Raw genomic sequence first — 13,395 nt, forward strand, 5'->3', positions numbered from 1 at the left:
TAGGTATTTTCTCTCTATATTCTTCTCTATCTTTCCCCTGTATTTTAGGTGGATTTTGTCTTCCATTTTCAATCTCTTGTCTCCTGTATTTTCCTGTCTATTTCCCCCTTTGTTGTCCCTCTATTTTGTCTCTATCATCCCTCTTTTTTTTCTCTATAATTCCTGTATTTTCCTTGAATTTTCTTGTCTTTTTTGTCGTCTATTTTCCCCGTATTTTCTCCTGTATGTTTTCCTGTATTTTCTCCTGTGTTACCCCTCTATTATCGCTCTACTTTCTCCTCTTATTCCCTCTATTTTTTTCCTTATACTTGTTTCTACGTTGTCTCTTTTTCGGGTCTATTTCCTCCTCCTTTATTAGTATTCTTGCGCACATATTTTCTCCTCTTCTTTCCTTTGTTTTGGATTCTATTATCCCTCTATTTTCTTTTCTAATCTGTCTTCATTTTACATCTACTCTCTGCTGTATAACTTCCTTGTATTGTCTCTTCATTTTCACCTCTGTTATATTCTGTATTGTTTCCTCAGTTATTTCTCTATTATCTCTTTGTAGAGGAAATTATAGAGGAGAAAATAGAAGGAAAGTAGAGGGAAAATAGAGAAGTAAGAATGGTGGAAGTGGAGGGGTAGAATAAAGGAAAAATGTAGGGAAATTAGAGGACGAAAATAGAGAGAACATAGAAGAGAAAATAAAGAGAAAGTAAAGGGCAAAGTGGGCAAAATGCAGGAGAAAATAGAGGAAATAATAAATGGAAAAAATATAGTGGAAAATATGGGAGAAAATAGAGGGTATAATAGAGGAGATATATGATACAAATTTACGGGTAATAGAGGCGAAAATAGAGGGGGGGGTAATAAGGGAGAAATTAGAGGGGATAATAGAAGAGAAAATAGATGGGTAATAGAGGAGAAAATAGAAGGGATAATAGAGGGGACAATAGGGAAGGAAATAGAGGGGATAATAGTAGATAGAGTAGAGAGAAAGTATAGGAAAATAGGTTGAGAAAATAGATGGATAATGGAGAGCATAATAGAGGACAATATAGAGGGTTAATAGAGAAAAAGTAGAAGCTAAATTAGAGGAGATAATGGAGGAGAAAATAGAGGGAATAATAGAAGGGTAGTAGAGAGAAAATAGAAGGGATAATAAAGGAGGAAATTGAGGTAATAATAGAGGAAAAGTAGAGAAGAATATGGAGGGGAAAATAGGGATGAACATAGTGGAGGAAATAGAGGGAGAATAGAGAATACAGGGACAATAGAGGGGAAAATACAGGGGAAAGTACCTAGAGGAGAAAATAGATCGAAGTAGAGAGAAAAGTAAATAAGAAACTGGAGAGGAAAACGGAGGGATAAAAGAATGGAAAATAGAAGGGAATATTAAAGGAAAAATAGAGGATATATTAGAAGTGAAAATAGAGGGAATATATAGGATAAAGTAGAGGAGAAAGCATAAGGAAAAATGATGTGAAAATAAAGGGAATTAGAGGAGCAAATACAAGAGGAGAATATAGAGGAAAATAGAGTTTAAATGTTTCGTTCGTAAAGATCTTTTCTTCGAAAGATGGTGTTTCGAAAAGTCCGAGATATGGGCAGCAATACTGGCAATTGAGCTATTTTGATATTGAATGTAATGATTTAAAATGTTTTTTGGCAACATGTTGTTTTCTCTTGTATATTGCTTAAATAGAGATATAGTAACTTTTTATACACCCTCAAGTAAGAAATCACGGTGTCTTTATTGATAATAAGGAATCTGACGATTTTTGCAGTAGGCTTCTGTTTAGTAATTTTTGCTGACGTGTGTTGGCAATTCTGATTAATGGAACACGATGCGAAATGAATATGGCCGACTTGCGTTAAGTGTACAATGTTATGGCGTTGTGTTTTGATATACAAAATGGATGTAAGTATGCCTTATGAAATTAAGCAAACGAGGTGAGAATACTTTTAGGACTGTGAGACTTAGGAAATAATTAGATTTATTTAAACTGTCTTGAGTGTAATGCTTTTCGAGACTGAAGTTGGGGTATGAATGAAGATGCGTAGTATAGGTGTACTGTAGATAATTTGTATTGAGGTTTCTGGAGCAATGGGTTATAATTTAATAGGTACGGTGGTATTGATGAATGTATTTTCGGCGATTATGTTAGAGTAAGCAGGAAGAGGCTGTAACTTGATTAGCCAATGTGATATGTATGTCCGGGCCTATAGTGCTCCATGTTCGTTTTAAGTGCTCCATGAGTACATCTCGGATTTTTAGGCGATGAAAATATAATTGTAGGTACCTAAAATAGTTACGTAATGGCAGTAGGTAATTTGTGTGGAGGTTTTTGGAACAATGGGTTATAATGTAATAGCGACGGCGGTATTGATGAATGTAATTTCGCCGTTTATGTTAGAGTAAGCAGGAACCGGTATAATTACTGTATATGTTGTTAGTTTTGGTATAGGTGTTTGATTCTGTGGAGTAAGTGAGAGGCAACTATGGAGCAAATTTGAGTCAGGGTACATGCATAAATTGGATTACTGACTAATGTAGATATTTAACCACAGTAATGATGTAGATAAAGACTACAGTAACAATATGGGAGAAAGAGTGAAAATTTTGTGGATTTAAATTTCTAACGATGTGCATGTGCTGCTACTCCTGATTCAGTTTGCATGTGTTGGTGTTTTATAGGTTGCCGAAAGACATATGATTATGACGTGTCTTGTTCCAGGGTGTTTTGGGGCAGATGCGGACTCTGGATGAACTGACACAGAAGATGGTGGCAGTCGAGGGGCAGTGTGGCAGGAGATGACAACTGTGGAGGGAATCCTAGTCAGGATACATGCATAAGCTGGTAAACATGGGTGACTAACTAGTGTCGATGTTTAAACACGGTAATTAGGAGTAGTTATAATACAGTGAGGAAATAGTTGAGAATATAAATTTTAGTGGATTTAGGTTTCTGAAGATTTGCAAGTTCTATTATGAGTGTAGTTTCCATATCTTGCTATTTCATAGGTTACAGTGAATGTAAGCTACTTGTAAAGAAATGTCGGGTTTACTTGATTATAGGATATCGTTATTGTTTTTATGAGAATTTATGTTGGCTAGATTGTAGAATGGAGTGAAGTGATATTATGACGTCACTTTTTGGATGGAAGTGGTTAGGTTGGTGGATTTGTAAATTTTGTTCGTGGTTGGTATTCATGAGGTTTGAATGGCGTATCGGTTAAGGATGTGTTTGGATCTGAGGGGATAAAAAGAAGGTTTGGATGGTGAGCGTTTTATTTGTTTTTTATAAGGATGGGTTTTCGTTTGCTAGGGTAGTAATTATGTATCAGGGATAATGTTTAATTTATTTATTGTAGATATATGTTATTATTTTTGTTGGTTTTGTATATATGGGTGGGTGGGTGTGTGTGTGTGTGTGTGTGTGTGTGTGTGGATCTGTTCGTTGTTTCTTTTTAATGTTTTTATTTGGGGTTCAAAATTGCGCTCTTATCCAAAATAAGATATCACCAATAGAAGCAGGGTATCAGGGCTGCAAGCCCCGATGATGATCCGATGTGTAGCACATGATGAAAAAAGCTGGGTATCGGAGCTGCAAGCCCTGATGATGATCGTTGAGGTGATATTTTAGTGACATGAGATGAATATATGTTTTAAAATTGTTTTGCTGATATTCTATTCTGGATAAGAGGGCGTGCGTTATATTCGAGGATGGGATGTTTGTAATTGATTTGGTGATATCGTATTTTGGATAAGAGTGGATGGGTTATATTTCAGAATGGGATGTTGTGATATTGGTTTGCTGATATCCTATTTTGGATAAGAGTGGATGGGCTTTGTTCCAGAATGGGATATCGTGAATTGTTTTGGTGATGTATTTTGGATAACAGCGGATGTGTTATATTTCAGAATGGGATATTGTGATATTGTTTTGCTGATATTCTATTTTGGATAAGAGCGGATGGGCTCTGTTCCAGAATGGGATATCGTGAATTATTTTGGCGATATCGTATTTTGGATAAGAGCGGATGGGCTCTGTTCCAGTATGGGATATCGTGAATTGTTTTGGTGATATTAGATAGTTTTATTTATTTATTGTTTTGGTTTACGGCGGCCATGTTGTGACGTCACTGCGTTGTGACGTCGTTGGCGCCATATTGTGACGTCATAGTTTGTCCAACTTGATGAAAATTAAGCGATATCCTATAGTAAATGAATCCCGAAATGTCTTGTTCCAGGGTGTTTTGGGGGCAGTTGCAGACTGGAGGAGGTAACGAGGCAGCTCTAGGACAGGAGATGGGAGACAACTGTGGATCAGATATCAGCCATAAACTGGTAAAGATGGATTACTAACTAATGTCGATATTTAAACACAGTAAATTATGAGTAGTAATAATACATTGGCAGAATATAGTTAAGAATTGAAATTTAGTGGATTTATGTTTGTGAAGATGTGCAAGTTCTATTATGTGTGCGGTATGAATATGTTGCTATTTCATAGGTAGCCGGAAATATAAGAAATGTGATTGTGATGTGCACTGTTGCAGGGCAGTTGTGGACTGGAGGCGGCTCTGGGACAGGCGATGGGACACAGCTGTGGATGAAATACCAGTCAGGAAACATATATAAATTGGTAAATATTAATTACTAACTATGTTAAAATGTAATGCTTTGAAAGTTTTGGGTAGAAGTTGGATCTGGATTATTATTTCGTGTGGATGACGTGAATATGTTAGGAGAAAATCCACGAACGATTAGGGAAAACATGGAAATTCTACTTGAAGCAAGTAAAGAGATAGGGTTGGAAGTAAATCCCGAAAAGACTAAGTATATGATTATGTCTCGTGACCAGAATATTGTACGAAATGGAAATATAAAAATTGGAGGTTTATCCTTTGAAGAGGTGGAAAAATTCAAATGGAGCAACAGTAACAAATATAAATGATACTCGGGAGGAAATTAAACACAGAATAAATATGGGAAATGCGTGTTATTATTCGGTTGAGAAGCTTTTATCATCCAGTCTGCTGTCAAAAAATCTGAAAGTTAGAATTTATAAAACAGTTTTATTACCGGTTGTTCTGTATGGCTGTGAAACTTGGACTCTCACTTTGAGAGAGGAACAGAGACTAAGGGTGTTTGAAAATAAGGTGCTTAGGAAAATATTTGGGGCTAAGAGGGATGAAGTTACAGGAGAATGGAGAAAGTTACACAACACAGAACTGCACGCATTGTATTCGTCACCTGACATAATTAGAAACATTAAATCCAGACGTTAGAGATGGGCAGGGCATGTAGCACGTATGGGCGAATCCAGAAATGCATATAGAGTGTTAGTTGGGAGGGCGGCAGGAAAAAAGACCTTTGGGGAGGCCGAGACGTAGATGGGAAGATAATATTAAAATGGATTTGAGGGAGGTGGGATATGATGATAGAGAATGGATTAATCTTGCTCAGGATAGGGATCAATGGCGGGCTTGTGTGAGGGCGGCAATGAACCTCCGGGTTCCTTAAAAGCCAGTAAGTAAGTATTGTAGACAGTGGGTATGACTACATTAAATTGAACAGAATCTTTAGGTTGCAAGTAACGAAAAAGTGAAATGTCATTTTGGTATTTGAATAATGGCTTAGACAAAAGAAATAATTTCTGTGTAAAGTGTGATTGTGATTTGTTGTAACAGTGCAGAGTATTGGGGCAAGATACAACATTAACTTGTTACAAACGCATTTACAGTGTGACGAAACTTTGATGGATATTTTGCATCGCTGTAGTTTAGGGTTATTTGGCAAATGTATGCTGAAAGTGTGGTTAGGTTGATAAATAAGTATTCACTTACACAGGTGACAGCTGTGGATTCGATTTAAGAAATGTTAGAAACGGTGCAGTATTGTAAAGGAAAACTGTTTTGAAGTTACGTATGCCAGTGGCAGCTCCTGCATATTTTTTAAGAAGAGGAAAGAAGTTAACAGCGCAAAATGACACCTTCTTGAATGAAACATGCTACAAATTAGCCTGCATGCATGCATGCATACATGTAACACCAGGTAGTGTTGGGGTTGGCCTTCTCTTTTGTATAGCAATAATCTTGTAAGCTGAGTTTCCTAAATTGTCCAAATATGTTTTCACTTCCATTCATTGGTGGATAATTGCACAAATTAACAATTACAAGGAAATTCACAAACTCGCAGCATTTTTACCGCACACTACAGCATCACACGTGTTGGAAGAGACCAGCTACTAACATATAAACAGAACCATCTTACGGAAGTGGGAATGGGAAATAATCTCTTAGGAAAGCGAGAACACTGCACCCACCCACGTGGTCTGTGTTGCCATATGTACATTTTACAAGTTCAGTATCACATGCTTTAGAAAAATGTCAGTTCTTGTAAAGTCATACTACCATTATTGCTCAAAGCTGCAGGTGGCCGATTATTTTTTTGTGTTAAAAATATTGTAGTTTGGAGTACTTTCAATTTGAAATATATTTGTACAAAACTGACAACTTGGCTGTTGTCCTGTCTAGTAAACAATGAATGGAAGTGAATTTCAGGGGCCAAAAAGATCTGCAATACTAATGTAGAACTACTTCCTCTTTGTTTTATATAAATCTAACTTCAACTTTCAGATATCCTCGAAAGTTTCAAACCATGAGTAGTAGCTTATATAAAATGCAATAAATAATATATTTTGATTTATGAGTTAAAAAAAGTTTATATGGTGTCTTTCATACTTTGCGTTAAAACTGTTTTTATTGTGCCTCCTCTTAGATGTGTTATAGTCTGGTTGAATGCGGCAGCGGTAGCGAGCTTGCTGCACGACCAGTCGGTTTCTATTTCCCACCCATGCGCTTATTCAGAGGAGGATCTCCTCCCTCTCCGTTCATTTACTTGCTTTAAAACTCTGCTTCTTTCTCTGGCCGCTAGTGCGCTGTTGTCTATGTGTGCTAATTGCAGTAGAGGAGGAATGGAGTGCCTTTCCTCCACACAAACAATCTCGCATCTTTCTCACAGTTTTCTAGCGGCACATGAGTGCACATCGTTTAAAACTCGATGAACCGAGGTTTTCTTATAGCTGTGAACTTAAAAATTATCGAATCTTCCTCGAATTTCAAGGCATATATTTAATTTGGTATTTACTTTCAAAAGAAGAAAAATGTGAAGAGGACGTTCCTCCGTTCCCTCCCCCGAGAAACCGCCACTGACGTATGCCTATTGGTAGAGCATTGTAATATTAACAAATTAAGTTTCCTAGTATAGTGGGAAGCGTTTGCACTTGAGTGCAGTCCTGTTAGGTGAAATAACAATAAGGAATGCTGTGGTCGCGCAGGTAGAGAGAGAATTGATTTTCACATCGTTGCATTGCTGTTTAGTGAAATACTGTTCCGATACCTTATTGCCTTGTGATAATAGACATTTTTGTAATGATGTTGAATTCTTGTGCCGGTAATAGTGATAAAATGAAGTGATATCTCTACTGAAATGTGGGAAATGCAAATGTCATGAAGTTTTTGTTGGGACAATGGGACAGTTGTGTGAAAACAGGGAATGTCCCGGCAACATTGGGATGTCTGTTTAGACTAACTTAATAGTACAAGTAATGAGGAAATAGAAGAAGGAATTGTAAAGTAAGATGTGAGCTGACATTATTGTGAATTTCTCCTCCAGATGTTTTGTCCACTGGCCAGGGGATGACCACAGCTTTTCCTGAGACCAGTGAGCAAGATTAAGAAGTGAAGCATTTGAAGAGGACATAAGAAGGAGTGAAGAATTTGAAGAGGACATGAGAAGGAGTGAAGGATTTCAAGAGGACTTGAGATGTGAAGAATTTAAACAGGTATGTCTCCAGCTTAAGGTTGGAAAGAATTGTAATGGAGAGTAGATTAAAATACATTATGTAGAGGGGGAACCGTAAGCAATGTAAATAGTTGTGGTGGGTGATTCCTTGGGTGAAGAGCAAGAAGGAAGTGAAGTAGCATTATTTGGAATAGTTTTGGCCTGGGCAAAAGTGCCGTTGTTTTGCTATTGGTGATTATTTGCGTGATAGTTTATGATCGTGTATGAAAAAGAAGAAAAGGTTGCTATGACAAATGTGATATATTAAATACACTCAGGGACAAAAAAAACCGGACACTTCTATATTTGCTTGTATTTTGTTGCCAATTATTTCAAAATGAAACAAAACCCATTTAAACAAAATAATGTTTCATTTAGCACCTTATATGACAACATTTGAAAAAAAAAAATCTCTGATGAGAAAATTTACAAAAAGTTACAAAGGGCGTATAACTATGGCATCGTTTGGTCTACCTGTTTTTTTCATTTTATGTTGCCTTAAACATTAAAAACTCTTTTTAGTAACGGGTATTACCCCCTCTGGCTTGAATAACTGCATCCATATGTCTTGGCATGCTCTCAATTTGGTTAGCAATGTCTTCTTGAGGAATAAGTTCCCATTCTTTGCCAAGTGCTGGCCTCAACTCTTGTAACGATTCTGGTCTCGGTCGTCTATTCTTAACACGCCGTCCAGCATGTCCCACACGTGTTCAATTGGGTTCATGTCTGGACTCCTTGCTGGCTATGGAAGAACATGAATTCCCACTTCTTGGAGATAATCTCCGACCGCATGGGCAATATGCGGCCATGCATTATCATGCATTAAAACAAAATTATCGCCTACAAATTGGCCAAATGGCACAACATGATCAGCCAAACATTCATTTATATACCTATCAGCTGTTAGTCTTCCATTTTCAACAAAAACCAACTCTGTACGAGCATCCGTACACACTCCTGCCCAAACCATCACTCCACCACCTCCTTACGGCACATTTTCGGAAATGCAACACTGTGAAAATCGTTCTCCCCTCCTTCTCCAAACTCTTTCACGTCCATCAGGTGAGCACAGATTGAAACGGGACTCATCGGTGAACAGGACACAGCTCCACTGTCCATTTCTCCAATCCCTGTGATCATTTGCAAAATGCAGTCGTTCAACTCGATGCATCCTGAGAAGTCTGGGACCAGTTGCAGGTCTACTTGATATCAGTCCACTTGCTTTCAACCTCCTTCTAACTGTTTTGGCCGAAATTGGGCGTCCATGCATGTTAACAAATTGCTGGGCTACACTAGTAGCTGGCAGGTTGCGCTCCCTAAGAACTCTCAACACCATATACCTGTCTTCATTTGGATTTGTTGCTCTTGGACGACCCGAACCTGGTCTTCTGGTATATTCTAGGGTCTCTCTATACCGTTTTATGGCATCATGGTGTGGGTTGTGCTTCTAGCCATATTCATAACATTTGCAATGTAACGTACACTGCGTCCATCATCATAAAGGGCTACAGCTCGAGCCACATCTTCAGGTCGCATCTTGTTTTAAGACAAATGTTACAACCCCACTTAAACTCAGAAAATGTAAAAATAAAGAAATAACGAATGATAACGATAATGAAGCACAAAATGGTTGAGACAAAATTGTTATAGCTGAGACTCCGAAAGCAAAATTGGAATATTTGGTTGCAATGGCTTGTTTATAAAACAAAAAACAATCAACAATGTATACACGTCTCCATAACAACAGATGACTACCATAATATTGTATGAGAAGATAATATTTTGCAAAATACCAGCAAATATTAAAGTGTCCGGTTTTTTTTTTGTCCCTGAGTGTATTATAGCTTTGAGAAATATTTTTATAATAACTTTTGAGGATTTGAACCAGTTAGAAATAGTTATGTCCCACTTTAATTTTTAAAGTAATATTAGTTAAATTTACATGGAAGAAATGAAATGTTTTGAGTTATATTTAAAAGCAATTGTGTTATGTTTCCTCCTCCCCCCCCCCCTCCAGACAGCTTGACATTGTTGTCAGAGGAGAAAGAAAGCTTCCATTGGTTTGAATCAAATTTCTGTGCATTTCATTTATTATCATAATGCACTCGCTTTTCCAAAATATGCTAGGAGATGTTTCATATGGAATAATGTTTTTCTCGAAAAGGAAGCAGATTGGAGAAAAATTGTATTGGAAAGTTTTTTGTTTTAAACAAGTGAAAGAATAACTTGTTGAAATTAATGACATTACTTATGGTTTACTCTGTAGATGTAAGAGCACCTGTAGTCGACAGGACACATATAGTTGACACCAATTTGTGTTTTCTGTAAGGTTGACAGCTATGTCAACTTGAAGTTTTCAAGTTAATATTACATTTTATAAGTAGTTTAAACATGCTTCCCACAGAGTGCATGAATATCCTTATTTTTTTCGTGTGCAACTCCTAGAAGCTATAGTTGACAGGAGCTGTCAACCTTAAGTACCCAATCTGTCAGCTTTAGGAGACGATATTGAAGAAGACGACGATGAACCATAATTTCCCAGCAATCAACAGGTAAAGGACGTATGCTCGTGTGCACCATTATCGATTAAAATTAGACCTTGGTTAAGTCGGCACTTGACCATCTTCAACACCAATTTGCGGAGTATCAATCTCGATCAAAGTTAAACAAGTGAGTTGATGATGATCAAATTTGATCACGGGTGTGAGACCAATTATCTTGAATTGAACATGGTGAAGTCGAGAAAACCAAAATGGCGGCACGATTTGACGTACTTGATGGAATTGAAGATGAAATGATGTATCTTGAACACGCAAATCACTGCGGAAATGACAGAATTGGTGTTATTGTAGAAAGAGTAAGTTTGTAGATGAATAATAAAAACTTTTTTTTTCTCAAAATAGACTAATGTTTTATACATGTTTCTGCTTTGGAAGATCGGGACTTCACTTGAGGACAAAATATTATTTAGGCCTAACAGTTCAATTTTGTTAACATAATAATAAAGTAGTTATTCTATGCCGGTAATAATATAGTAAAACTAAATGACCATTTTGTAGAATGCGAGAGTATCACTTATTAGCTATAGATTTGCCGTTTGAAACTGTAAGGACCTACATGATGTTTTGGACAATTAGGCTATTTATGCTTGAATTAAGAGAAATTACACGGATACCTTCCTCCCCTCTTACTCCAAACTTCCAACCTTGTGAACACAAAATAAATGGATAAATTTCAGAACAAGGATACTTTCCTTTCCCTCTTACTCCAAAATTCCACCTTGTGCATACAAAATAAATTGGCACTAAAAACTTCCTTTTTGTATGCATGATGATGCGTATTCGACATACACAGACGAATTTTTTTTTTTTTTTTAAATAATTGTTAACGAGGTATCCGTATACTGAAATTTTCCCAGATAAATTATTGGCACTGAAATGTGTCTTTTCGTAAGCAAGATGATGAGCATGCGACAAACACATACAAATCTGCTCTTTTTAGTAGCCTATTTCAAGATAATTGTCAGTGAGGTATCCGTATACTGAAATTTTCCCAATTATTATCAATAATATGAAATAACCATTGTATAAATTACGTTACAAATTATGTGGAATTATGTAAACACGTATAACTCGTGTTGAATTGTGAGGTTAAATCCAACCAGGTAGCCTGCTTTTCTCTTAGAGAACTTCTGTCAGTACTTTTATTCTCTAATATGGATGCAGAATTGCTGACGAGTTCTAAAAGAATTCCCACTTTGAACTGTGAGAAGTTCCGTGCTCTTTTCTTTTTTTGTTCCATGATTATTGAAACTTGTTATTTGAAATCTGCGAGGATGTTTGAAACAGTCCGACAAACAAAAATGAAGCAATAATTGACAGAGTGCGCTCGTTTGCTGTTTTATACTCGGTAACCTAGCGCTCAGATGATTCTTCTCAAGCGAGCGTACCGTCAGCTGACGGTACTGAGTTGATCGAGGGAAAATGTCGGTGCACCGCATCTGTAACTTGATCACTGTCAAGAATTAACCATGTTTCCGTGATTGCTGATAAACGGGCTAGATGATCGAGAATGGTGCACACGGCCAGTAGTCTGGTTCGATGGACAAATTGAAAACTTTATAGGATAGAAATAGAGCTTGCTGCACAGAGAATTCTCTGGAAGGAAGGAAGGAAGGAAGGAAGGACGGAAGGACGGACGTAAGTAAAAATCGTACAACTACAACAAAAGAGAGAGCAATAAATACGAATGTATTAGAGCTACAACCTCAAACAGAACCACCTATGCCCACAATACTACAGTCAGTTGAACCAGAACCACTTATTCCTATGACACCATAAGCAGTTGAAGAGAACGACCTGCGTCCACAAGACTGTGGCTGATTGAAGTATTAGAACCTTCCTCACTGTGAGAAGAGAAGTGGCGTCCACAAGCAAGGGTTTTGTGCCTTCAGCATTGAAAAGGAGTTCATATTGGTCTCGTTTTGTTGAAAGAAAAGCCCCAAAAAGAAAGAGAAAAAGAATTCCAGCTGTAATTACGTCACCATAAGCATTATTTATTTATTTATTTATTTATTTATTTATTTATTTATTTATTTATTTATTTATTTATTTAACCTGGTAGAAATAAGGCCATTAGGTCTTGTTTTCTCCATTAGAATATCTTAATGTGAATGACATGAGGAGGATTCTGATGAGATGTGGTAGAAAGACTTGAGCAAGAGAATCTTAAAGAGGGAGGGGGGGGGGAGGGAATTTCGTAATTTGTGAATTTGTTAGGGGAAAGAGAAATACATCCAGATTTAGTTATCTCTGTATTTTTTAAATACGATAGAATTTGAAGCAGATGAAAATGACATTTCTTGCATATATTTGAATAAAATGATTGGGTATGTGGAGATTCCAGAGCGAACTATAAGGGGGGTGGGGGGAACAGATAAGATATCTTTAGAAAAAGTGACTGATGCAAGGAGAAATAATTGGATCTTTGTTTGTATTATAGTGGTGTTGTAAAGTATTTGCATTACATTGAAGTTGTTGTAAAGTAATTATACGAATACAATAAAACCTTAATAAGTTGTATAAGGTGTTTTATTGTGTATTCGACTAATAATTTTTTCAGGGTATAAAAATATGTGTCAACTATAGGTGCATGTTAAGAGATTATTGTTAAATGTATTTTTGAATATATATATTGAAGCATATGTACATTAAAGTAGGGAGTTGGAGTTGTCAGTTTTTGAAATTCTTTCTTACAGGAAAGTACAGTTGGATGATCAGAGAGAGAGAGAGAGAGAAAACAGTACATGTTTCCTTAACATGTTGACTACAGGTGCTCTTATCTTATAGATTTAATAGGAAAGACAAAGTAGGTAGATATTGAGATAAGTGCATTTTCTCCTTACAATATGTCAGCTGATTGCGGTGAGATTCAACATTTGTGTGTGTCCAGGTGACACCATAGTTCTGTATTTATGTTTCATTGTTATTCTGCTATTTGTTTGTAATAGTCTTTGTACACTCTTTTAATGACTTGCTATTTATGCAATGATGTAAATATTT

General features: G+C 36.7%; 1 long non-coding RNA gene across 4 annotated transcripts in view; it reads left to right on the top strand.

Annotated features, from left to right (window-relative positions):
* Nucleotides 1-13,395, top strand: part of LOC138713920 (uncharacterized) — a 232,813-nt gene that overhangs the window by 81,975 nt on the left and 137,443 nt on the right. For 3 of the 4 annotated variants that reach the window (XR_011336007.1, XR_011336006.1, XR_011336008.1), the window contains exons 1-5: nt 1,822-1,903; nt 2,721-2,843; nt 4,237-4,333; nt 4,546-4,631; nt 7,667-7,835. This is a non-coding gene — a long non-coding RNA (uncharacterized lncRNA). Of the gene's footprint in view, nt 1-1,821; nt 1,904-2,720; nt 2,844-4,236; nt 4,334-4,545; nt 4,632-7,666; nt 7,836-13,395 lie in introns of those variants that run through there. The other variant, XR_011336009.1, reaches the window with a different exon arrangement.

This window comes from Periplaneta americana, chromosome 14, assembly GCF_040183065.1.
Source record: "Periplaneta americana isolate PAMFEO1 chromosome 14, P.americana_PAMFEO1_priV1, whole genome shotgun sequence".
Taxonomy (NCBI): domain Eukaryota; kingdom Metazoa; phylum Arthropoda; class Insecta; order Blattodea; family Blattidae; genus Periplaneta; species Periplaneta americana.